Source organism: Benincasa hispida, chromosome 1 (genome assembly GCF_009727055.1).
Source record: "Benincasa hispida cultivar B227 chromosome 1, ASM972705v1, whole genome shotgun sequence".
Classification (NCBI taxonomy): Eukaryota; Viridiplantae; Streptophyta; class Magnoliopsida; order Cucurbitales; family Cucurbitaceae; genus Benincasa; species Benincasa hispida.
In genome coordinates, this window is record NC_052349.1 from 59,989,081 (window position 1) to 60,017,068 (window position 27,988).

Sequence of the window (27,988 nt, forward strand, 5' to 3'; positions counted from 1 at the left end):
AAAATGTGGAAGAAAATTTTACGTACCAGGATAATGATATATTTGACCCATCCCATATGACAAATTTGGACGTGGCGGGCTTCTTTGAGTTTTCTGAAGAGAAGATTGGTGCAATGATGGAACATCAAGTGTTTCTTTTGAATTTGAGAATATTTAGACTTAATGTTATTGTTTTCTTTTATCTATCTTCATGTTTCTTTTAGTAACTTTTGTATATTTTAATTGTTGTCTTTCTTATGGTAATTATTTTCTTTTAATGAAGAAATGATCGTTTTCGTATGTTGGGTGTTTCAAAAATGAGCAAAAAATATCTATGTTTGATAAACAGTGAAACTACACACACAATACTTACAAATAAAAAATATTTTTCCAAATTGACGATGTTGAAAGCAAAAGTAAATACAATATCAGGTTATGCAAACTTGATCGAATGTTTTGAAAAAGCAAATGTTATTTTGCCTAGAGGAACAAAATTTACAATTGACAATGCATTGTTCTCTAATCAATCAAAGAGAAATCTTCTAAGTCTTAAAGATATACGTTGCAATGGTTATCATATTGAAACTGATCGTAAGAATAATGTGGAATATCTATATATTATCTCTACTGTCTCAAGTGAAAAACATATATTGGAAAAATTGTCTTCTTTATCTTTTGGATTGTATTATACTTATATACGAATAATTGAAACATATGCAATAATGAACCTGAAGTTCATGAATTCAGACATATTTACAATTTGGCATGACCGATTGGGTCATCTAGGATCTATAATGATGATGATAATTGTTGAGAATTCAAATGGACACCCATTGAAGACCCAAAGATTCTTCAATCTAATGAATTATCATGCGATGCTTGCTCTCAAGGTAAATTAATAATTAGACCATCACTAGCAAGTTGAGACTGAATCACCTGCATTTTTAGAATAAATTCATGGTGATTTATGTGGACCTATTAACCCACCAAGTGGACTATTTAGATATTTTATGGTATTAATAAATGCATCCAATAGATGGTCACACGTGTGCTTATTATCAAGTTGACATCTTGCATTTGCAAGATTAATTGCTCAAATAATTAAGTTAAGAGTATAATTTCCTTATTATACAATTAAGAACATTCGTCTTGATAACACTGGTGAATTTACATCCCAAGCTTTTGATAATTATTGTATGTCAATTGGGATAAGTGTTGAACATCCTGTAGTTTATGTTCACACACAAAATGGTTTAGCAGAATCATCTATAAAATGTTTGCAATTAGTTGCAAGACAATTACTTATGAGAGCTAAGCTTCCTTCATCTATATAAGGACATGTTATTTTGCATGCAGAGTCACTTGTACGCATTAGGCCAGTAGTTATCATAAGTACTCGCCATTACAATTAGCTTATGGTCATTAGCCAAATATTTCCCACCTGAGAGTTTTTTGGTGTGCAGTATATGTTCCAATTGCTCCACCAGAATGCACTAAGATGGGTCCTCAAAGGAGGTTAGAAATATATGTTGGATATGATTCCCCATCAATTATTAAATATCTTTAACCCCTGACGGGTGATGTATTTACTACACAATTTACTGATTGTCATTTTAATGAGACAATTTTTCCCACATTAGGGGAAGAATTAAGAAATTGTAAAAAGAAATTACATGGAAGCATCGTTATTGTCTCATTTAGATCCCCGTACAAATCAATGTGAACTTGAAGTTCAGAAAATAATTCATTTACAAAATATAGCAAATCAATTACCAGATGCATTTATAGATGCAAAGAAAGTAACTAAGTCACGTATACCAGTTGCAAATGTTCCATAAAAAATTGATATCTCAACACAACTAATGAGTCTGAAACACGCCAGAAGCGTGGTAGACCAGTGGGTTCCAAAGATAAAAATTCTCGAAAACGAAAAATAATTAGTATTGAAAAAACTTGGTTGGGGATGTAAATACCCATGAAAAAATCTTCGACATGACTAGTGAGGAAGGTTAAACACTTAAAGATAATAATGAGATTTCAATAAACTATGTCTCAATAGGAAAAATATGGAATCAAACTAATGTAATTATTGACAACATTTTTGCATATAATGTTGCTTTTAATATTATATCTAAAAATGAGGATCCTGAACCAAAATCTGTTAAAGAATGTCGGCATAAAAAAGATTAGTTCAGTGGAAAGAAGCAACCGAGGCAAAATTCAATCACTTTCAAAAGGACAGGTTTTTGGAACAATAGTCCGAATACCATAAGGTGTCAAACCCGTGGGATACAAATGGGTATTTGTGAGAAAAAATGAAAATAATGAGGTCACAAGATACAAAGCAATACTAGTTGCACAAGGTTTTTCACAAATATCTGGTATTGATTATGATGAGACATATTCTCCAGTGGTGGATGTAATTACACTAAGATATTTAATTGACTTGATTGTGTATGAAAGTCTGGATATGCATCTTATAGACGTAGTCACATCATATTTATATGGATATCTTGATAATTATATTTATATGAGAATCCTATAATGATTTAAGGTACCTGGAATATATACATCAAATTTTCGATAATGGTATACCATAAAGGTATAGAGATCACTATATGGATTGAAACAATCCGGATGGATGTGGTACAATCGTCTGAGTGGATATTCATTGAAAGAAGGATATCAAAATAGTCTAATATGTCTATGTTTTTTTATAAAGAAATCACAATCAAGATTTGCTATTATAACTATATATGTTGATAACTTGAATATAATTGGAACTCCTGAAGAGCTTTAAAAAACAATAGAATATCTTAAGAAATAATTTGAGATGAAAGATATTTAAAAAAAAAAAATTGTCTTGGTTTGCAATTTGAGCATTTAGCATACGAAATATTTATTCATCAATCAACTTATATAGGAAAAATCTTAAAAAGATTTTATATGGACAAAGCACATCCATTAAATATTCCAATGGAAGTTCATTCATTGGATATAAAGAAAGATATATTTTGATCTTGAGAAGATAATGAAGAACTTCTTGGTCCATATCTTAGTGCAATTGATGTACTTATGTATCTTGCTAATAATAAAAGACCAGATATTGCATTGTTAGTAAATTTATTAGCTAGATATAGTTATTTTCCTACAAAAAGACATTGGAATGGAATTAAGCATATACTCCGTTATCTCCGAGAAACAACCGATATGTGTTTGTTTTATTCAAATAAATAAAATTTTGATCTAATTGGTTATGCAGATTCTTGATACTTATCTGATCCACACAAAACTATATCTCAAACAGGTTATATGTTCACATTGGAGGAACTGCTACATCATGGTGATTGGTGAAACAGACCGTAACGACCATTTCCCCAAATCATGCTGAAATTCTTGCAATTCACAAGGCTAGTCGAGAATGTGTATGGCTAAGGTTAATGACTCAACACATTCGTGAAATGTATGGCTTATCTCCTAGTAAAGATCTTCCAACAATATTATACGAAGACAATACAGCTTGCATAACTCAAATCAAAGGATGACATATTAAAGGAGATAGAACAAAATATATTTCACCAAAGCTTTTCTACACTCATGATCTTGAAGAAAATGGCGACATCACTATATAACAAATTTATTCGAAGAATAACCTAGTAGACTTATTTACAAAGATATTACCGACTGTAAGTTTTGAAAAAATTGGTGCACAACATTAGATTGTTGCGATTCAGAGATCTTAAGCGATGTTTTTTGTGAGGAGGAGTAAATATATTGTATTCTTTTAGGAGTCTGTATTAAATTAAATATGTACTCTTTTTCCTTTGCTAGATTTTTTCTGGTAATGTTTTAACGAGACATATTTCATATATATATATGGGCATCTAAAGGAGAGTATTACCAATATCATAAAAATAGATGTCCAATACTTAGTGTCCTAAAAGTCATTTGTCATTTTTCATGTTGTCCACGTGCTTGTAATAATTCATGCTTTGTGTCAACGTGAGTCCACATCCTTCTTGCCACTTTGCATAAATAGCGGTATTTGGTGGATTTTAAAATTATGCACATTGGTGAGAATAAAAAGAAATTTTCATATACTTCTTATTTCCATAAAATCATAATTTCTATTTCTATTATTCCTATTTCCATAAAATTATAAGTTTAGTTATTTATAAGTTTAGTTATATTTTATTATTTTATTATTATTATATAATATTTATTTATTTATTATTATATTTTGTCCATATTCGTTGTGCTCCATTGTGCTCCTCAATTTCACAACATGTGCATGATTGTTATTTTTTTTTAATCTACTAAACAACAAAATTTGTTAATAAATTTACTAATAATATATCATGTGAATATTTATTATTTCTTATACTTGAAAATGAATTTATTGGCCAAAATAAGTTCATGATTTTTTTTGTTTGGAATAAATTTATTGATCTACAACAAATATAACACATTTTTTTTTAGAAATAAATTTGCTGACTAGACCAATGAAAGCATTTTAATACTTAAGATCACATGAATATTTTTTATGGCTTGAAAATAAATCTACTAATCAATAACAAAGACAATATAATTTATAAAATAGTAAACAAAAACAACATTTGAAGACAACAATGTTATCACTTCACCAACGAAAAATAAGTTTTATGCATCCTCCTTTTAGGTATAACGAAAACCTTTAATTTTCATTCAAGGTTGTTGAGACCTCTTATAAAAGTAAAACTCATTTTATCACCTTACATTACAAAAATGGAGGTCGGGTGAAAGTAAAATAGGAATATATGTATTTATTCTTCAAATAATTAGCCACTCTAACAGTGTACCCAAGAGCCTATTACTTTGAGAAAGGTGAATTTATACTTACTAGTGGTAAGCAAAGTTATACCTGGGATAGCGTTTATCCTCTTTCAAGAGAAAAAACAATAAATAGGGGAGAAAGACATTTTGATTGCCATGAATGTTGCCTTTGAGGACATGACACCCATGCCCGATCATGAAACTGCCTGTTGAACGTTCGATGGTGTGTTGCTATGACCTGCGCCTTTATGTTATGTAAATAGAGATTTCCCATTCCACTATCCAATATAGGGAACCTCTATCAATCATCTCACATATTTTTCTATATCGTGGCATTCACCCTCCAAAAAAGAAAAGCGACATTGACCGAAAAGAGGAACCTTACTAAAACCTACCGAGATCCTCGAGCAGAAGAAAGCTAAGAGGTGGTGCATTTCTAAGTCACCAAGGAACCAAGTTTATCCCTGAGTGGTCAAGGCTCGATAGAGAATATTTCTTCTTAAAATATTCACTATGCTTTCTTTGTTCCTAGCCATTCTAAGTTACCTTTGGATATGGAATCTATAGGCCACAAGTGGCAGCCTTTGCTCCCACGCACGGACACAGAAAGATCTCTGTGTCTCATGGATTGGACAAGTATGTAGAGATCTTCGTGGGACCAGGGAGAAAGTCTCGATCATGAAAGTTCCCTTGGATGTGGGTGCTAGGATTGGTGTCTTAAATCTCTATTGTAGTCTCGTAGTTTGTAAACATTGTATAAAAAAATTATTAATAATAAAATAATTGTTATTTTATGAAAATAGACTCAATCCAGTAAACTAAAATCCTATGTTATTTTATGTAATTTAAACATGTATGTAGAGACATACGAGTGGATCATGTTTAAATGATAACCTAAACGGTCTACAGTAGATGGACAAAGCTGGGTACCTTATCCTTGTGACATTACGGATACGACATGCTTTGTAGATATTACAAGTATTGTAAAGTGCTACAAATAGTCTAATTATGATCGTTTATGTGGAGACATATGAGTGGAGGTATCATATACAAAGAGTTTGTATAAGTTCGGACCACAAAATGACTAGTCTCATTATATAATGTCGTTAATAATAGAGACTTACATTTCACCAGGATGACCATAGGTGACATGACCTAAATCCTGAGTGAGTTGTAGACTCCTACCTATGAAGGCGGTCCTTTGATTTGTATGGGTGAGGGTGGCCAGATTGTGAACTCAATACGCCTACCATTTTGGGGATTCGTCTAATTGGGAAGCTAGGAACATAGATACACAAGACAAAATTCACTCATTCCCTAATGTCGAGGTAAGTAGATAAATTACCCCCTTAAGGACTGATTCCGGGGCTTGAATATTGTGGATACACCATCTCTTACTTTGAGAGGGACTTGGTCATAGTTGGACTATGACTTATTTTTTATTAGATGGATCAATGGTATTTAAGGAGTTAGATGTAACTACAAGGGAAAAACAATATTTTTGGCCCAACTGTACTTACGAGTAATTTGTGAAGGGTCATCGTGCTGTTGATTGGTAATACCAATGAACATAAGAATTTATCTGTAGTGTGAAAAGTACAGTTGTCGTCTTTAGTGGAGTGACCAGCAGTTAATGGATGTGGGTAATATAATTAAAGAGTTTAATTAATTATCCAAGTACCATTGGAGCTTCAATTTACAAGTCCATAAGGTCCCATTTGTAACTCAACAAAGATGATTGAGAATTAATTTTGGATTAATTTGAATTGTTCAAATTAATTGAGGGAATTAATTATATATTATATAATTGATTAATTTAATTATATGCGATATAATTGATATAATAATTTGATACATCACAATATAAAGTTTATTTGAGAGGAATTAAATATTTGAATGCGATTCAAATACTAATTATATGGATGAGATTCATATAATTTAGAATAAATGTGATTTATACTAAAAACCATGATTAATTGAGAGAAATACATACTATAGGTTACATTGTATTTGATACAATGTAAAAACGATAGAATATATGTTATATTTGATATAACATATAGTTATATATACATATAATAAGTTAGTTATTATATCTATATATGTTTATATATTAAATTTAATTTAATTTTGAATTAAATTAATTGAGGGAGTTCCGATTTTCTCTATTTTCCATCGTGAGGTGGGGGAGGTTAAGAGTGTTGGTTTCTCTCTAGCTTGCTCTGAGAAAAAGATCTCCTTGGAAAAACACATAGAAGAAAAGCAAGTTTTCTTATCCATCTTCTTTTCCTTTCCTCAATTTCTCAAATTCAAGCAAAGCCCACGACTTTTGCTTGAATTCTCAATCCTAGGAGAATACAGAAGGTTCTCTAGTGGTGGTGCCCATATTCGGATTTCAGATTTGGAGTTTGAAAAGTTCGTGATTCGGATCGAGAAATTCGTGAAGAAAATTGGCTTCAAAGGTAAGTGTTTTTCTTCCCTAATTATCGGTTTTTAGCATGCTGTAATTTAAATCTTATAATGCATAATTTTATTATGTTCTGTAAAATTTTGTGATTATGTGAAAAATTAAAATTGAGACCAATCCCTTTCCACTGCGAACCTTCACCGATTGCCTTTAGTGGGACGAGGTGTCTGTGAGACAACAACACCGATAAACCTCTACAAAAGATTGCAAAGACAAGGTTACTATTGGCCCTAGTTTAATATGATATGGCTGGGGATGCAAAAGATCGAGAAAAGCCTTGTCTAAAATGCAACCCCTCGGATTTTTTTGTTTTTGGCCTCTATTCACACTTATTATACATCATATGCTTGCATGGATAGCTACTCTCACATACAATTCTTTTTTTTTTTTTTTTGTTGGGGGGGAAGGAGCTTGACAGGGTCCCGAACCTGCCTACGTCGTCGTCACCAGAACCATTTATGATGGTCGTGTCTAGGTGGATTATGGTGCTACCAATCCTTTAGGATACCTTTCGGTTTTAGTCAAAATCATTCGTCTTAGTTTTTATAAATATTCAGGTTTGTGCGGTAACTCCAATTTAAGTATGAAATTCACTTTATTGGTTTAGTGGAGTTATGGTGGATAAATCTATAAAGAAAGGACTTTGGCTTTATCTATGGTCAAATCCAGTCCCTCCTTCCATTGAATGGGCATCCATTCGCATGGACATTCCTTGATGTTCAATTCGCCGAAAAGATTGATTGATTTTTATTTTAATTACCACAAGCACCCAACTTCATACAACTAGTCGGGGGGGAGGGGATGTGTTGTTCACCTTTTGAATGGCTGGCTATATATAAGAATAGCCAAAAAAAAAAAAAGATGAGACAGGACGAAAGGTCAGAGGCACAACGAGACTACCATAGGAAAGCGTGCTCCCTCTCGCACTTGAAAAAACATTTAGAGAAAGAGATGAACTCGTCGCAACCAATTACTCCGAGGAAGGACAAGTGATTTTAAGACTTCCTTTTCTCAATCTATGATATGAGCAGAAGGTCATTTGACTTTTAAAAAAAGGGGTCATTTAGGCTTCATTTGGTAATTTTTTTTTGTTTTTGTTTTTAAAAATTAAGCCTATGAACACTAATACCACCTCCAAATTTCTTTATTTTGGCTAAGAATTCAACTATTGTACTTAAAAATATGCAAACAGAGAAATGTGGATGAAATAAACTTCATTTTAAAAAACAAAAACAAAAAATCAAACAGCTACCCAGTGAAGACTTAATATTTTGGGTCCAATTTCTAGGTTATCACTACAATTATTCCTTGGAAATTTCGTGAAATAATTTTTTTTAAAGAAAAACTATAAACGTCATCATGAAGCGATATGAAGATAATTGTACAAACATTGTTGGAAAACATATAAGGGCAAAATGGTTATTATATAAAGTTTAAAATGTAAAAAGAAAATGAAAAAAACCAATTTAAAACATAGTTTTGATTTTTATATTACATTTTTTTTTTTTTTTTTGCATTTTTAAGAAAAAGAAAGGAAAAAAATTGACATCATCCCAAAATATTATTTTTGTTTACTTCAATCTTTCAAAAGAAAAAAATTTAGAACCTATAAAATAGTGTTGTCCAAACTTGTAAATCATGAACCTAAATTTGAAGTACAAATATTGAAGTAGAACCTTGAATAACAAAGAAATAATATATCAAATATAAAAAGTTACTGAATATTTATTATTTTACGTAAATAATTATAAAATTAAAGATGTGTATACTAAATAGGGATTTTTTTATAAATAATGTTATTTAAATAATTAATTACAAAAATATAGTTGTTTGGAGAATTGTTTGCTGATTTGGAGGATTGGCAACCAATTGAGTATATATATAGTTTGCATCAATTTTGTACGGTCATCTTTAGCTTTGGACCAATTCTCCCACCCCACAAATTGTTGGGAAAAAATCACAAATGACTAAAAAAATCAATATGAAATGTTTTTGACCTAGCTGAAAATCTCTCTATAACATAAATTGTACAATAAAATATAAAATTTAAATAATTATATACTCATTAAGTTTAAATGGTAAATATTGGACATTAAATTTCAAAGTAAGGAAAGAGAGATAGAAATGAACAAACAATAATAATAATTAAAAAAAGATACATTAATTGAATGAAAAAATATATAGATATGAAATTAAACGAAAAGTTATATATTAACTTGTATAAATAAAAACGGTATAATATGATATCTTACTTTAGAGTAATTGTTGTGTGATTTCTTCAAATGTGCATTGATTTATAGAGAAAAAATAAGTAATTTATATTAGAACTATAGACATTCATGTTTTTTAATAAATTAAATAAGTATTAAGTTAACAAAAAAAAGTATTAAACAAATTAAACATTCATCAATACAATTAATAATAAATATAATAAAATAAGATTACAAAAAGAGAGAAAAAAGAATAGTTCGTTGGGATTTTTAGATTAAGAATGAAACCAAAATTTAAAAAATAAAATAATAAAAATTAAAAATTAAACTATGTTTTACGAAAAAAATTCTCTAGAACTTCTCTCCATATCTCCCTAACCTCTCCAAAAAAAAAACTTTTATTTTACGAAAGATTTCTCTAGAATTTCTCTCCATATTTCCCTAACCTTTAAAATAAAAAACTTTTATTTTACAAAAGACTTCTCTAAAACTTCTCTCCATATCTCCCTGGCCTCCAAAAAAATCCTTTATACAATGTAAAACATAAAAAAACGATTGAAGTATGAAGTCATCGATAAAATCGATTTTGATTTGAAGTTTCCAATTACAAGCAAAAATTGTCTAAAACTTTGCTCTCCAACCACATGTCAGTTCAATACTCTATTTCTCTAAATAATTATAGATATGTTACTCTTCTCTTCATCATTCTTATTTATTTATCTAGTGTTGATTGGGGTGATGATATAATAAATAATGGTTGAGAAGTAACATGTGAACTCAAAAAACTACTGTAACACCCCAATTTTTCAGGTAAAATGTTGTTAAATTATTTGGAATTTATTTGGTTGAGGTTGGATTTTAATAATTTAATTGAGATCTTTTTAATTGGAACAAATGAGTGAGGAATTAAATTTTTGTGGTTGAGATTTAATTTCTTTTAGAATTTTATTTGAGTTTTGGGAAAATAATGAGTTTGTTTGGAGTTGTTCGGTTGAGGGATTGGGGGAGTTAGGATTAAAGGAGTTAAATTATATATATTTAATTATTATTTTTTTTTTTGGTTTTAAAAGGTAATTAATGGTGTATTGGGATGCGTGCATTAAAGGAAAAAAGGAAAAATCTTTTTCTTCCTCCCTCCTCCTTCTTGAAGGAGACCCCCCCCCAACCTCTTCTTCTCCTAGTCGTTCGGCCCAACTGCCAGCCGTCCATGACCATACGCCGTTGACTCTAAGCCAGCCGATCGCGACAGATCCAGTCATCCTCATCTGTACCGCGCATCGGCAATCCATTCGTGCTGTCCACTGCCGCTGCTCGGGGTTGAGCCTTGTTTGTGGTAAGGCTTGATGTTTTGGGTTTTCTTGAAAAATATTAAATGCCCATTGAACTTTTGACTAAGTTTGACATACTATCAATGTATTGATGTTAGATTTGGGGTTTTAGAGATCGGTGACTCGCTGTCCAGCAGATTAGAGGTTGTTTCGAGAAACTTTTGGTGAGTGTCAAGATCTTGTAAGTCTCTTTAGTAACACTAGTGGTTGATGGAATTTGGGTTTCTAACCCTTGGAATTGAATATTGCTTAGGTTGGGTGTATTGGTTGTCATTTGTGGAGTAATTGGGGGTCAAACTACAATTTGGGCAAATGATTTAAGGAATTTAAAGATGGTTTTGCGTATGGAATTAAACTTGAAAGTTCAAACTAATTTTGGTTCAGTAGACGTGTCTGGCTCAAGTTCCTGAAGCTAAAAGAGGAGACCGAATTTTTATACTAAATGTAAGTGATTAACTACTGATAACTTGTAGAAATACAAGTTATTGTGGCTCAAAAGTTGGAACAATTAGGGTCTTTAATGATAAAATCTCATCATTTTTAGAGAAAACGCATGGAATTACTCAAACACTATCAAACTCATGCAAAAGAATGTTTATGGCTAAAACACTGCAACACTAACGCATGATATTGTAGGATCTCAACAAGAGGCTAATGCATGATTAAGAAAAGTGTCGTAGGCAAAGTCTAACGCATGGGGCATACGTCAGAGGGATTCAACACAAGGAAGATTCATTTATTCAGGCTGTTTATGCCAAATCACCACTTGCAAGCATGGGCACCTGCAGCAGGCGGCGTCTAAAAAGATCTGAGTGTCAAGCAGCTGACCAGGGTATGAAATTTAATGTTGCCCATCATCAAGTTAGAGAAGACCGACACATATAAATAGAAGAAATCCCACCAGATGAAAGAGTTCCAAGTTCCAAGTTCTCAACTTTTAGTTTTAGCTTAGTCTTAGTTTTAGATCTTTAGAATTGTGCTGTGGTGCTGAGAAGAACAAGAGGGAAGAGAACCACCACCATCGCCGATCAAGGAGCGGAGGAAGCCAAACTCGAGAGAGACACTTCTTCCAATTCTTCCACAAGTGGTTGTACACGACTAGAATTGAGCCAAAGAGGACAAGAGACTGTACTCCGTGGCTTGACTCATTTCATTTCATCTTACTTATCGCTTCCATCTTTTCATCTGATTAAGTATTGGTTTTGTAAAGACAATCAGTTTCTTTATAAATTCACATATTTGATCTATCATACTTTGCCATTATTTATTTCTTGTTTATGTTGAATGCATCTATACTTCATGCAAAATTCCATTTTGAATGCTTAAGGTAATTAAATCAATTGGTAAAAGCATCTTTAGCTTAACTATTTGAGAGAATAAGTAAGCCAGCATCAAGTTAGAACACCTAGTATATCTAGAGATAGACGCACTGGTGTTTTATTGCATCCTGTGTTTGACGCATACATCCTAGAGATAGGTATTGTATTATATTCGCATTGAGAAGTGTCGAATAGAGTCTAACGCATAAACAGAGATAAAAAAATCATCTCATTCGCATCATATTCTTGTTCGTGTACATCCAACTTAGATCGACGCATATCACTTGCATCAAACTTCATTTTCACACGATCCATCATTCTCTACTCGACCCTTTTGTATCTTCTTGCACACACACATAGCACCTTAGTATAAATAACTCATTTCTCCATACACTTAGGATATCCCTACAACAGTTACAACGCAAGGTCTGTGTTAGCTTTAATCTGAATCCCTGAGTTCCACCTTGGACTTACCAGAAACCTAAGTTGGATTTATACTTGGATCTGATTTAGGAAAACTTGAACGTCAATAGAAGAGTGTCATGTCCTATTGCAAATCACTAATGCATCAACGCATCATTCATATTTATACTTATTTTTCCAATTATTTTATACAATACACTCCTAAGCTCGAATCATGAAATCAACGAACAAGTTTTTGGCGCCATTGCCGGGGATTCAGCAACAAAACTAACCATAAATTTTGCTTGTATCTTTTGTAGGAACACGTCAGTGGAGGGAGTATTACGAGCTAAGCCCAAGCTTGTAAACGTTTATGAGCAGGGAGAGCACTCCTGAACTTGTATACGACCCCGAAGTTGAAAGGACCTTCCGACGAAGAAATCGATCAAATTGTCGCCGTAGGTTAAGGCAACAACTGATCAGACAATAAACTAGGCAACAAAAAATGGCAGACGAACAAGCAAATCAAAACTTGCTCAACAGCTAGCTCACGCTGCGCAAAATCCTATCATAATGGCAAACAGTAGAACGCTTCCCATGAGGGAGTATGCGTCTCCTGGGTTGTATGATTTCTCACTAGGGATTATATACCGAACTCCAGATGGGACAATATTTGAGATGAAATCTGTAATGTTACAAATGCTCCAAACAACTGGACAATTTGGGGGTGCTCGGGGAGAAGACCCTCATACCCGCATGAAACGTTTCCTGGAGACGTGCAACTCATTTGTGATTCCTGGAATCACCCCAGAAGCTATCAGGCTATCTTTATTGCCATATTCTCTGCGTGACGACGCAAAACAATGGGTAAGTTCTTTGGAGCCTGGTGAGATCACAACCTTGGAAAAGTTGGTGGAGAAATTCATGCAGAAATACTTCCCACCCACCACCAACGCAAGGAGATGGAGAAAGATCATGAACTTCGAGTAGGAAGAAGCTGAAACCTTGAGCACCGTATGGGAGCATTTCAAAGAATTAGTCAAGAATTGCCCCAATCACGGATTACCGTTAACCATCCAGATGGAGACTTTCTATTGCAGATTAAATAGAGCATCTCAAATGGCGACCGATGCAGATGCAGCTGGTGGTATCATGGATAAATCTTATACTAAAGCTAAGGAAATATTGGACCGCATTGCCAAGCATAATATGGAATGGGTGGATGACACTTACGACACAAGAGTAGAAAGGAAGAGGCGATATTAGAATGTGAATTCTATTGACTCTAATGCATCAACACGTCACTAACACATCAACGCGTTACTAACACATCATAAACGCATAAATGAATCATTCATATTTACACTTATTTTTCCAATTATTTTATACAATACACTCCTAAGCTCGAATCACGAAATCAACGAACAAGTTTTTGGCGCGTTGCTGGGGATTTCGTGATTTCGTGATTCATATTTACACTTATTTTTCCAATTATAAATCTTGTTCGTTGATTTCCTGATTTGAGCTTAGGAGTGTATTGCATAAAATAATTGGAAAAATAAATATAAATATGAATGTTGCGTTGATGCGTTGATGTGTTGATGCGTTAGTGATGTGCAACAGGACGCATGACACTCCTCTATTGACGTTCAAGTTTTCCTAAATCAAATCCAAGTATAAATCCAACTTAGGTTGCTGGTAAGTCCAAGGTGGAACTCAGGGATTCAAATTAAAGCTAACGCAGACCTTACATTATAACTCTTGTAGGGATATCCTAAGTGTATGTAGAAATTATTTATTTACACTAAGGTGCTGTGTGTGTGTGTGCAAAAGGATACAAAAGGGTCAAATAGAGAATGATGGGTTGTGTGAAAATGGAGTTTGATGCAAGTGATATGTGTCGATCTAAGTTGGATGTACACGAACAAGAATATGATGTGAATGAGATGATTTTTTTATCTTCGTTTATGCGTTAGACTCTATTCGACACTTTTCAATGCGAATATCATACAATACCTATCTCTAGGATGTATGCATCAAATGCAAGATGTAATAAAACACTAGTGCGTCTATCTCTAGATATGCTAGTCGTTCTAACTTGAGGTTGGCTTACTTATTCTCTCAAATAGTTAAGCTAAAGATGCTTTTACCAATTGAATTAGTTGACTTAAGCATTCGAAATGGAATTTTGCATGAAGTATAGATGCATCCAATATAAACAAGAAATAAACAATGGCAAAGTATGATAGATCAAATATGTGAATTTATAAAGAAACTGATTGTCTTTACAAAACCAATACTTAATCAGATGAAAAGATGGAAGCGATAAGTAAGATGAAATGAATTGAGTCAAGCCACAGAGTATAATCTTTTGTCCTCTTTGGCTCCATTCTAGTTGTGTACAACCACTTGTGGAAGAATTGGAAGAAGTGTCTCTCTCGAGTTCGGCTTCCTCCACTCCTTGATCGACGATGGCAGTGATTCTCTTCCCTCTTATTCTTCTCGACACCACAGCACAACTCTAAAGATCTAAAACTAAGACTAAGATAAACTAAGACTAAAAACTGAGAGTTGAGAACTTGGAACTATTTCATCTGGTGGGATTTCTTCTATTTATAGGCGTCGGTCTTCTCCAACTTGATGATGAGCAGCATTAAATTCTATACCCTGGTTAGCTTCCTGTCACTCAGATGCTTTTCAGACGCCACCTGCTGCAGGTGCCCATGCTTGCAAGTGGTGATTTGACTTAAATAGCCTGAATCAATGAATCTTCCTTGCATTGAATCCCTTCGACGCATGCCCCATGCGTTAGACTTTGCCTGCGACACTTTTCTTAATCATGCGTTAGCCTCTTATTGAGATCCTGCAATATCATGCGTTAGTGCTGCAGTGTTTTAGCAATAAACATTCTTTTGCATGAGTTTGATAGTGTTCGAGTAATTCCATGCGTTTTCTCTAAAAATAATGAGATTTTATCATTAAAGACCCTAATTGTTCCAACTTTTGAGCCACAATAACTTGTATTTCTACAAGTTGTCAACTACTGGTTTGCCCCACATACAACCTGATTTGAGATTGTGATTGCACCGAAAGCATGGTTATGTATGGATTGGTTTAATTACTATGGCTTACTACGATAGGTTGTTGGGTGTATTTTTGGAGGCCCGTGTTTATGTGATAGGAAGTATGATATTATGTGAATGTTTGCTACGTTAGATTGATGAATAGATTTTAGAGACTATTTTGAAATATTTTAAGCATGGATCGAGACTATGCTTGAATGCCTCTGATTATGTTGGATTGACTGTGGCTGTTGGTGTTCTTGATGAGCTACGCACATCGCATGTTGTGAGCCTTCAGGTTCACACCCTATGCCTATGTTGCAGTGTTCCCTTGGGATCACTATTTATGCTTATGACTGTGACCCTCTGGAGTCACTACTAATGAAAGTGTGCCTTCGGGTTCGCCCCTTATGCTTATGCCTATTACTATGCCTACGATGCATAATGTGCACCTAGCCTCGAAAGGAAGTCTAATAGTTCACTAAGTGGGCCTAGTAGTGAGACGCTTACTGGGTATATTTATATACTCATCCTTTCCCTTTCATGTTTTTCAGGTAAAGGTAGAGATAAACCGACGAATGACAAGAAAGATCCGCGACCCAGCCGTTTGGGCATGTTACCGCTTCCGTATTTAGGTTTCATTTGATAGGGTCCGATTAGGAATCTAGCATTTTAAAATTTATGATTATCTCTTTATTTCATTTATTAATTTGTTTAATTGTTATTTATTTTAAATTTGGGTCTGGGGTGCCCCGAACGGTATTTTTTTTTCAGGATTTATATTATTTAAGCTTTATTTAATGAAATAAAAGTTTTACCTCTTTTATTTTTTTTTCCTTTCGAGAAATTTATTATCGAGCCTATGCATGCATACAGTAGCGTCCTAGAAACATAATAGAAATTTAGGTCGTTACAGTTGGTATTGGAGCGTAGGTTTTAGGTTCTGTAGACTGACTTATATCGTGAGTTCAAAATGTCCCTTATAGCCCACAAACGGATCTCTCATCATCGCTAAGTATGCCCCTTAAGTCCTCTAGGAAATTATGCATGAAACTTCACCTGTTGTGTAGTCGTAATTGACAGGTTTCCCTACAAATGTTTTGTTAAAGCGTTCTGTGTGGTTATCCGGTTATAGCACCACAAACTAGAGGAAGGGGCAGTCGAGGTAAGAATGTTATTGGGGAGCAGAACCCTGATGTACAAGACTTTGAGGTGCAAAGCCCAGAGACACGAGACCTATTGCCTCTTGACCCTTATGGGTCAACCTGGCAAAGGGTTAGACCAAGAAGTGGACCTCGAAATTCGATCGTTCCCCCATCACCCTCAGAGATTCCGACGGAGTATATTGCCATGGTTGCAACAATTGGGAATGTCGTCACGCAGGTTGTGGTAGGGCAGCTAAGTTACATTATGGTCGAGCAGATAGCTCAACACGCACAGTCACAATAGGTGCCACTTGTTAGAGTATATTAACATGCAACAGAGAAAATCAGAATCAATAAGCACACTAATTATACTTAATTTGAGTTTAAAACATGCTTCAAAATAACTATTACAGAAGAGAATTTGCTGAACACAAAACCTTTGAAGAATCCTCTTCAATACCAACTGATTTCCACGTGAAAGAGCTTCAATCTACGAGCAGACCACCACAAAGGTCTTCTCTACTATTATCTTGCAAGGATTGTGTGGTGGAAACACTAAATTGAGCTGGATATATAAAAGATATGAAGAAGGTTTAAAGGGTAATTGATTTTTGTAGAGTTCTTCAATAAAGTCCTGTAAGCATGAATTAATTATTCAACTTAGCACTTCAATTTATAGAGCTTTCATCATGTAAATACAAAGCTTGCATGAAGGTCAACTCTTACTTCATGGAGAAAATGGAATTGAGTAAATAAGGTGCCTTGCACCATAGTGGAGATTTCCAACTTTTGGAAATCTCCACTTTGAGTTTTGATTTTCAAAATGGTTTTTCATAAAAATGGTTTATAAATTAAACTTACTTAATTTGATTTATTAGTTTTATAAAATTAATTTAATTAATTAATTTTTTTAAATAAAACGAATTAATTTTATTAATTTAATATATAATATTAAATTAATAAAAAAACAATTCCATCGTAATGAAATTAATATTTAAATCATATTTTAAACATTATTCGTTTCTCCAATTTTATTTAATTTCGATAAAATTAAACATTTCAATTGTATCGAATACAATAAAAAGAAACCTTAATTGAATTTTAACATTTCAAATTCTAAATCCTAATTTTAAATCTTATCAAGATTACTAAATTTACTAATCCAAATTACAAGCTAGTAGAGGGACCTTATGGACCTACAAATCATGAGCTCCAACGACTTGTAATTAATTGGTTAAACTCTTTAAACTGAATTAATTACTATTCGTTAACTACCAAGACATCCCACTATAGCTCGATTGTTGCACTCTTCTTACTGTAGATATATTTCTGTCCATTTTAACCATAACCGGTAAGTCGATCCTTTACAAGTCATTCGCATTTACAGTTGGGTTAAAGATTGTCGTTTTACCCCTGTAAATACATCTTGCTCCCTAAGCTCCCACTGATTCTCCTTTGAACAATTGATTTACAGTCCAACTTATAAATCATAATCCTCTATTCCATGAGAGGGCGGGGCTCCGTTGTTCAGACAAGGCATCAACGCTTAAGAGAACAACCCATTTGCTAACCTTAAATCGGATAGGAGTGAATTCCATATTGCAAAGCCATGTCTCCAGCTATCTATCTAGTCTTATCCCCAAAATGTGAGGTTTATTGAACAGTGCTGTTGGACTACTCTCACCTATACAGATTAAAGGATAATTCCAAATAAACAGGAGTTCATAGTTAGCTCAGCATTAAGATCAAGTTACCCTAGGTCACTGAGTTTGCGATAGTCAGTTTTAACAGTAAACAGGTTTTATAAAGAAAAGTGACTATTTTGAGATTCGGTCTTATGCAAACTCATTGTACAAGATGCCTCTACTCACATGTCTCTACATGAATGATTTTTGGATCACATCATTTGTATTGGAATACAAAATGGGTCACACCAATAGTGTCACCAGGATGTGGTATCTAATATCATTCGTATACTTATAGACCATTTTTGGCTACATACTAAAACTTGATCCATTTTTATGTCACCACATAAAGTTAAAGTATTCATGTTATAACCATGGATTCATTTATTGGATTTTCATAGAAGGATACAATATCAATAGTAATTTATTTAATAAAAAAACTCAACAACATTCTTATTGATAAATAGAATATGTTAACAACATTTACGAACTGTGAGTCTAGGTCATTCTCAACATTCTCCCACTTGGATTAACACTCTAGTGAGATAAACATATAAATATAAAATGTTTACAAAGTTGAGAAATAAAAGGAGAAAAATACAATAAACTAGAGCATCCAAAATACCCTTTGACATTCTCCCATTTGTCCTAGATTATGTTGCTCGTAGTCCTAGTCCAACCAAGTGGCTCTCGAACACTTTAGCCGAGAGGGCCTTCGTAAAAGAATCAACAAGGTTGTCTTCTGAGGCTATCTACGTGACTATCACGTCTCCTTGGTGTACGATCTCTCTGATGAGATGGTACTTTCTTTCGATATGTTTTCCACGTTTGTCACTTCTAGGTTCCTTGGAATTAACAACTGCATTGTCACAATACAAAGTAATAGGCAGGTGCATATTTGGAACAACTTCCAAATCTGTCAGGAACTCACGCAGCCACACTACTTCTTTAACTGCTTCGCATGCAGCTATATATTCCGCTTCTATCGTGAAGTCAACTATACAACCTTGTTTAATGTTTCTCCACACTATAGCTCCTCCATTAAGAGTGAAAACTAATCCTAAGGTAGATTTCCTAGAATCTACGTCAGTCTAAAAATCATAATCAGTGTATCCTATAAGGATCAAATCCTTAAGCCCATACACAAGTGTATAGTCCCTCGTTCTCCTGATATACTTGAGAATATTTTTTACAGTCGTCCCTGACTGTGGCATGGGTTAGATTGGAACCTGCTAAGGATTCCAATTACAAAGCATATGTTAGAATGTGTACACAACGTAGCGTACATCAGACTCCCAACTGCTGATGCATATGGAGTTCTTTTCATTTTCTCAACTTCTTGAGGTGTCTCAGGACACTGTTCCTTTGACAGATGAATTTCATGCCTAAAAGGTAAGATACCCTTTTTGAAATTTTGCATGTTATATCTTGACAATATTTTGTCAATATAAGATGTCTAAGATAGTGTTAAGATTTTGTTCTTTTGATTTCAAAAAAATCGAATCCCAAGAACATATTAAGCATTTCCCAAATATTTCATTTGGACATGTGATGCTAACTATCTCTTTACATCAGCAAAGTAACTTGTCTCATTCCCAATGAGCAAGATATCATCAACATAAAGGACCACAAATGCTACAGTTTCATTGACCATCTTCTTGTATACACAAGGTTCATTAACATTCTATTTAAAGCCATAAGATTTGATCGTAGTGTCAAATCTTATATTCTAGGATCTAGAAGCTTGCTTCAACCCATAAATAGATCTCTTATTTAATGAACCTTTTTGGTTGAGACATAAAAATACTTTCATCAAGATGACCATTAAAAAAAGTTTTCTTGACATCCATTTGTCGTATCTCATAGTCATAATATGCGGCAATGGATAAAAGTATTCTTATTGATTTTATCATGGCAACAGGAAAGAAGGTTTCTTCATAGTCAACCCCCTCCTTTTGGGTAAAACCTTTTGCCACGAGTCTGGCCTTTTAGGTTTGCACCTTGCCAGTTTGGTCTTGTTTCCTCTTGTAGATCCATTTACAACATATAGGTTTAACCTAATATGGTTGATCTACAAGATCCCATACAGAATTGAAGTACATAGACTCCATTTTTACGTCCATGGTTTTTATCCATTGTTCCCTATCAACATCTTCCATTGTCTATTTAAATGTCAATGGATCCTCTAGACCATCATCAAGTATGATGTTTTGGGTTTCTGTTAAATCCACGTAGCGTTCAGGTTGACAAACAATCCTCCCACTACGTCGAAGCATTCTTAACTCTTGAGGAGAATGTGATGGAGCAACAACCATTGTTGATGGACCAACTTCATCAACAACTTTTGTTGATTTATCTGTAGTATCTTTGGTCATTTCTATCAATATTAGTTTACTGCGATGTTGATGACTTCTAATATGATCTTCTTCTAAGAATGTAGCATTTGTCGAAACAAATACTTTATCTTCTTGGGGATCATAGAACAATCCTCCTTTTGTTTCTTTTGGGTATCCAACAAAGAGGCATAACTTCGAACATCATTTCAATTTCCTAGGGTTTTGTACTAACACGTGTGTCGGACATCCCCAGACTCAAAAGTAACGTAAACTACCTTTACATCCTTTCCATAACTCATACGGTGTTTCAAAAACACTTTTTAGGGAACCATGTTCAGAATATATACCGCAGTCTGTACTGCATACCCCCAAAAGGATTGAGGTAACTGAGCAAAACTCATTATCAATTGAACCATGTCTAACAAGGTTCGGTTTCTTCTTTCTACAACACCATTCTGTTGTGGTGTTCTAGGTGTTGAGAGTTGGAATTGAATTCCATGATCTACTAAATAGTTATGAAATTGTAAATCCATATACTCATCACCTCGATCTGATCGAAGTGTTTTAATTCTTTTACCTAATAAGTTTTCTGTTTCGGTCTTGAATTTTTGGAACTTTTCAAGAGTTTCAAACTTGTGACTTATTAAGTAAACATAGCCATATCAAGAATAGTCATCAATAAAACTAACAAAATATTTATATCCACCTCGTGCTCTTATATTCATCAGACCACAAAGAGCTAAATGTATAAGTTCGAGGGGGTTTTTGGCACAAAAACCTTTTCCAAAAAAAGATCTTTTAGTCATTTTCCTATCAAGATATGACTTACAAGGAGGTAAAGAATTTTCTTTTAATTGATTTAGATGACCCTTTTTAACTAATCTCTCAATCCTGTTGAGATTTATGTGACCAAGTTTGAGATGTCAAAGATAGGCGTTAGGAGAAATTTTTCATTTTTTATTTTGAGTTTCGGCCGTTTTAAATATCTCTATATTTAAAATGGCTTTTGCTTCAGTTGATTTTGACATATACAAGTTATCTTCAAGTCTAGTAGAACAAGTATGAATACCTCTTGAAAAAACAAACACTTCATTAACTTCAAAAAATACTTTATACATATTTTCAAGTAGACATGAAATGCAGATTAAGTTTCTTTTCATCTTTGGTACATAATATAAATTCTTTAACAAAACAAAAGAATCTCCAAAAAACAACTTGACATCTCCCACTGCTTCTGCTAAAATAATTTCCCCCGTTCCCACCTTGAAAGTCATTTCATACTCTGAGAGTTGTTTCCAAGAACTAGTTTCCTATAGAAAAGTGCAAACATGGTTAGTGGCTCCTGAATCTAATATCCAGTTTGAGTGAGAGTTTTCCAATAAACATGTTTCAAAACAAGTAAATCTGATTTATCTTGGTTTGCCTTTTCCGCTTTCTTCTCAGCTAAATACTTCGGGCAGTTTCGTTTGTAGTGCCCGTCTTCTCCACAATGGAAACATTTTTCTTTGGGAGCCTTATTTTTCTTTGCAGTGGGTTGGTTATTCCCTTTTCCTTTTTTCTTCATTTGTGCATTTTTGTCTTTAGATTAAGAAGGGACAAACTTCTTTTTGTCAGTGGGTTTCGTTTCAGACGAAGAACCCTTTAGAAATTTCTTTTGATGTGAAACAACTTTTGCTTCACTCTCTTTTAATTTCATCATTGACTGATAAGTCTGTAGTTCATTTAATAAAGTGGTCAAATTGTAACTTATCTTATTCATTATGACATTAGTACGAAAGGTTAGGTAGCTCTTCGGAAGAGACTCTAATATCATACTAACTTGACTAGTTTCGTCTATGGTAGCCCCGTAAGCTTCAACAACATTAAAATGAACCATCATATCTAGAACATGTTCCCTGACATTGGTTCCATCTTTCATTCACGAGTTATAAACATACTTTATAGTCTCGTGTCGAATAGAAGATGATGGTTGCTCGAACATATCCTGTAATGACACCATAATTTTACCGGTTGTGGGCATGGGTTCATGTTTCTTGTTGAGAACATTAGATATACTCGCTAAGATATAGGCCCTAGCCTTTTCATTCTCCCTCACCCACCTATCATATGCATCTCGAATGCTTTGGTCTGCCGTTGAACTGGGAATAGGACGACATTCCTCCGTTAACACAAACCTCATATCATCAACTACTAGTATCGTGTTTAAATTTCACTTCCCGTTGGAATAACCCTCTATGTTAAATTTGTTAGAAGCTAGAAATTGTATAATTGAGTTTGGCATGTTGAAAAATAAACAAATTCTATTATTAAAGTACATCTAAATCAAAATTTTAGCAAAAATTAATAAAGTACCCATAAATTTTTATTTATTTGCAATGATACTATAGTGATTTAGAATAAGTGCTACCTGAGGCAGTCAAATATCCTTTTACTAAAGCACTACATTCTTGACTAAATACTGTCTCCAGAATAACTCATATTCTGACAGTCATTTAGTTACCGTTTTTTGGTCAAGAACTTTTGTAAGTGTGACCCGCCATTTTCAGATTTTATAGAATGGTATGAACATGCCCCCGAATTGGAAGACAATGTACAAGACAGTACTATAAGACCCCATTCATTTCTAAATTTTAGGTTGTTTTGAATCCTATGTTACAACCCTTCGAAGGGATCGCTGCTGTTAACGACTAGCTAGTGCCGTTTAAAAACGACAACAGGCACAACATAGGAATCTCACAGTTCAAATTAATGGAGGAGACCGTAGGATACGTTGACACATTTCCTTCACCCACTTAATATGAACTACTTCCCTCATTCACCTTGTCATTGACCCATGCAAACACTTTCTGAATGGAGCAGTCGTGGTAAGATCGACACGAAGCCGAGCATGGATCTCACGGCATGAACTCTTGAGGATGTGAGAGCTAAAAACGATATATCATATATATTCTTAATCTCCCACTGAAGTGCTCTAAATGTTTTGGATATTCTTTAACTTAGGTTTGTTACAGATAGTTTTAAACAACCTAAGTTTATGTGTTTATTATCCAAGTATAACATTTATATTTGGATTTAACCTACGATGGCTAGGTTAAACCTAATTTTAAACCTCACACTGCTCACACATGCTCATAAAAACTGGTTATCAATTCTCGTTATTTCAGTCATAATCCCTAGGTAGGAGGTGTTACGTAAACCGTCAACTTAAGTATCCCTAACCTTAGACAGGATTGTGAACGGATTGATTTTGTAACCAAATTTTATAAGATAACGACCTAATTTAACCATTAAAATAAGTTGTTAACCTAAGTGAGCATGATTTTTTATCTTTGTTATGGATTTTAATGTTTAATTCAATTTTATAACAACTTACAAAAATAGACATGCTAAACATCCATAACATACATCAAAGACATTCAACTTTTAACGTAACCTTTATATTAAAACTATTGAAACCCTATGCATGCATACTATACATTATAACAAATTTATAACATACTTCGATGCATGTCACATGCTTCCTATGGTGGGATTTTTAACTCTCAATGGCAAACTTTATGCATATACAAAAAAATAACATACATCAAAGGCATAAATAATTAAACACAAAATTGATATGGTTTTTTATTTTGGAATTTTCAAGCAATTAAAGACTAGCTATTACAAAAATTAGCAAAACTGGCTTCAATAAGCTTTCTGGATTGCCTTGAACTGGGAAAAACCCACCGAGTATCAGCAAGCAACCAGCATCGAGTATGACATCGAGCATCATCAAACATCAAATATTTCATAAAAATACCATCGAGTAGGGCATCATGCATCCAGTATCGAGTATTTCATGAAATATCGTCGAGTAAATGCATCGATTACCATCAAGTATGATATCGAGCATCGAGTATTTCATGAAATATCATTGAGTATGCCATCGAGTATTCCATCGAGCAACGAGTATCTGCCATAAATTTGAATTTCCAGTTCCTGCTGCTTCGACCTTCTTTGCTTCTTTGTTCAATTACATCCTAATTGCAACTTTAATGACTCTAAACGAATTACAAACTCTTAAACACACATTAAGGCCTATCAAGCAAGAGCCAATTACAAGAGTTACAACATAATTGAAAAGATTCAAATGCCAAAACACTGAAAAATCATATCAGTTCACCATTTTCATATAATTCATGAAGAACACCCACCAAACTCAAACTAACAAAAATTGGATGCTGAAATCATGCTCTGGTACCAATTGTTAGCGTATATTAACATGCAAAAAAGAAAATCAGAATCAATAAACACTCTAATTATACTTAATTTGAGTATAAAATATGCTTCAGAATATAATTATTACAGAAGAGGGTTTGCTTAACACAATACCTTTGAAGAATCCTCTTCGTTCCACGTGAAAGAGATTCAATCTACAAGCAAACCACCATGAAGATCTTCTCTCTTGTTCCCTTTTAAGGATTGTGTGGTGGAAACACTAAATTGAGCTGGATATATAGAAGATATGAAGAGGGTTTGGTGGGTAATTGATTTCTACAAAGTTCTTCAAGAAAGTCTTGTAAACATGAACCAATTATTCAGCTTAGCATTTCAATGTATTGAGCTTTCATCATGCAAATACAAAGCTTGCATGAAGGCCAACTCCTACTTCATGGAGAAAATGGAATTAAGTGAATAAGGTGTCTTGCACCATCGTGGAGATTTCCAACTTTTGGAAATCTCCACTTTGAGTTTTGATTTTCAAAATGGTTTTTCATCAAAATGATTTTCAAAATTAATTTCTAAATTAAACTGATTTAATTTGATTTATTAGTTATATAAAATTAATTCAATCAATTATTTTTTTAAAATAAAACTAATTAATTAAACCTTTTAATTAATTTTATTAATTTAATATCTAATATTAATTAATAAAAAAAACAATTCCATCATAATGAAACTAATATTATATAATTAATATTTAAATCATATTTTAATCGTTTCTCCAATTTCGTTTAATTTCGATAAAATTAAACATTTCAATTGTATCGAATACAATAAATAGAAACCCTAATTGAAATTGAACATTTGAAATTCTAAACCCTAATTTCATATCTTATCAAGATTACTCAATTTACTGATCCAAATTATGAGCTAGCAGAAGGACCTTATGGACATACAGATTATGAGCTCCAACGACTTGTAATTAATTGGTTAAACTCTTTAAATCGGATTAATTATTATTTGTTAACTACTAAGACATCCCATTATAGCTCGATAGTTGCACTCTTCTCACTGTAGATATATTTCTGTCCATTTTAACCATAATCGATAAGTCGATCCTTTACAGGTCATTCGCATTTACAATTAGGTCAAAGATTGTCGTTTTACCCCTGTAAATACATTTTGCTCCTTAAGCTCCCACTGATCCTCCATTGAACAATTGATTTACAGTCCAACTTATAAATCATAATCCTCTCTTCCATGAGAGGGTGGGGCCCCGTTGTTCAAGACAAGGCATCAGCGCTTAAGAGAACAACCCATCTGCTAACCCTAAATCGGGTATGAGTGAATTCCATATTGCAAAGCCATGTCTCTAGCTATCTATTCCCGGCCTTATCCCCAAAATGGGAGGCTTATTGAGTAGTGTTTTGGACTACTCTCACCTAGAGACGTGTAATTTTCCCACGGGGACGGGGTGGGGATTCCGATTAGGCAGGAAATAAGGGAGGGAGTGGGGAGAAAATTCCTCGTGAGCCAAACGAGGACAGGGATGGGAATGCATTCCTCGTCCCTGCCCTCGACCCCGTCCCGCCCGATTAGCTTTTACATATTTTTTTTAGTATAGTTATCTAATGTTATGTTGTTCATTATTATATAAATATTATATTTAAATTCAAATTTGATTATTTATTGGGAAACATAATGAATATGTTTCAATTGAATGTTTAAATTTAGATTATATATGTGAATAATTTGATTTATATTTATTTCTTTCTACTAAAAAATTAATTAGCTTTTTTAGGCCAAAATTTTAGTAATTTATCTTTAAATTCAAATTGTCATATAAAACTAACCATAATAAACAATTTAGTGATAAAGTTAATTATTTAATTAAGATTTGCTCACATTGTGATTTAAATTAATTGGTTTTTTACAACAAAAAAAAAGTAACGGAGAAAAATTCCCCACGGGGAATCCTCGCCCCGATCCCCATGGGAAATTTCACGGGGATAGGGAATGAAATGGGAAGCGGGGATTGGGATAGGGAATAGCATTCCCGACCCCATCCCGCCCCGTGGACATCTCTACTCTCACCTATACAGATCAAAGGATAATCCAGAATAAACAGGTGTTCATAGTTAGCTCAAGATTAAGATCGAGTTACCCTAGGTCATTAAGTTTGAGATAGTCAGTTTTAACAATAAACGGTTGTTATAAAAGAAAGTGACTATTTCGAGGTCCAGTCTTATGCAAACTCATTACACAGGATGCCCCACTCACATGTCTCTACATGAATAATTTTTGGATCACATCATTTGTATCAGTATACAAAATGGGTTGCATCTAATAGTGTCACCAGATTGAGATACCTAATCTCATCCGTATACTTATAGACCATTTTGGTTACACACTAAAACTTGATCCATTTTTATGTCACCACATAAAGTTAAAGTATTCATGTTATAACCATGGATTCGTTTATTGGATTTTCATAGAAGGATGCAATATCAATAGTAATTTATTGAATAAAAAACTCAACAATATTTTTATTGATAAATAGAATATGTTAACAACATTTACGAACTGCAATTTTAGGACATTCCCAACACCACCCCCGACACCACAAGTTTAGAATCAAGATAGGGTACCGAATCAGACTGTGGCAGGCCCTTCCTTAGAGATCGGATATCTACGGGACTTCAAGAAGTATGATCCCCCAACATTTAACGAGTCCCTAAAAGACCCCACTAAAACAGAGTTGTGGTTGTCCACTGTGGAAAGGAATTTTCAGTACATGAAGTGCCCAGAAGGGCAGAAATTGCAGCATGCTACCTTTGTTCTCGTCAATAATGCCAAGCACTGATGGCACTCAGCTGAAAGAATGATAAAAGCTAATGAGGGCTAAGCAATGTGTGACCAATTCAAATAGCGATTCTATGAGAAGTACTTCTCTGCTCACGTGTGGTATAACAAGTAGGCTAAGTTTATGAACCTGAAGTAGGGGACCATGATAGTGAAGGAATACGAGGAGGAGTTTGAC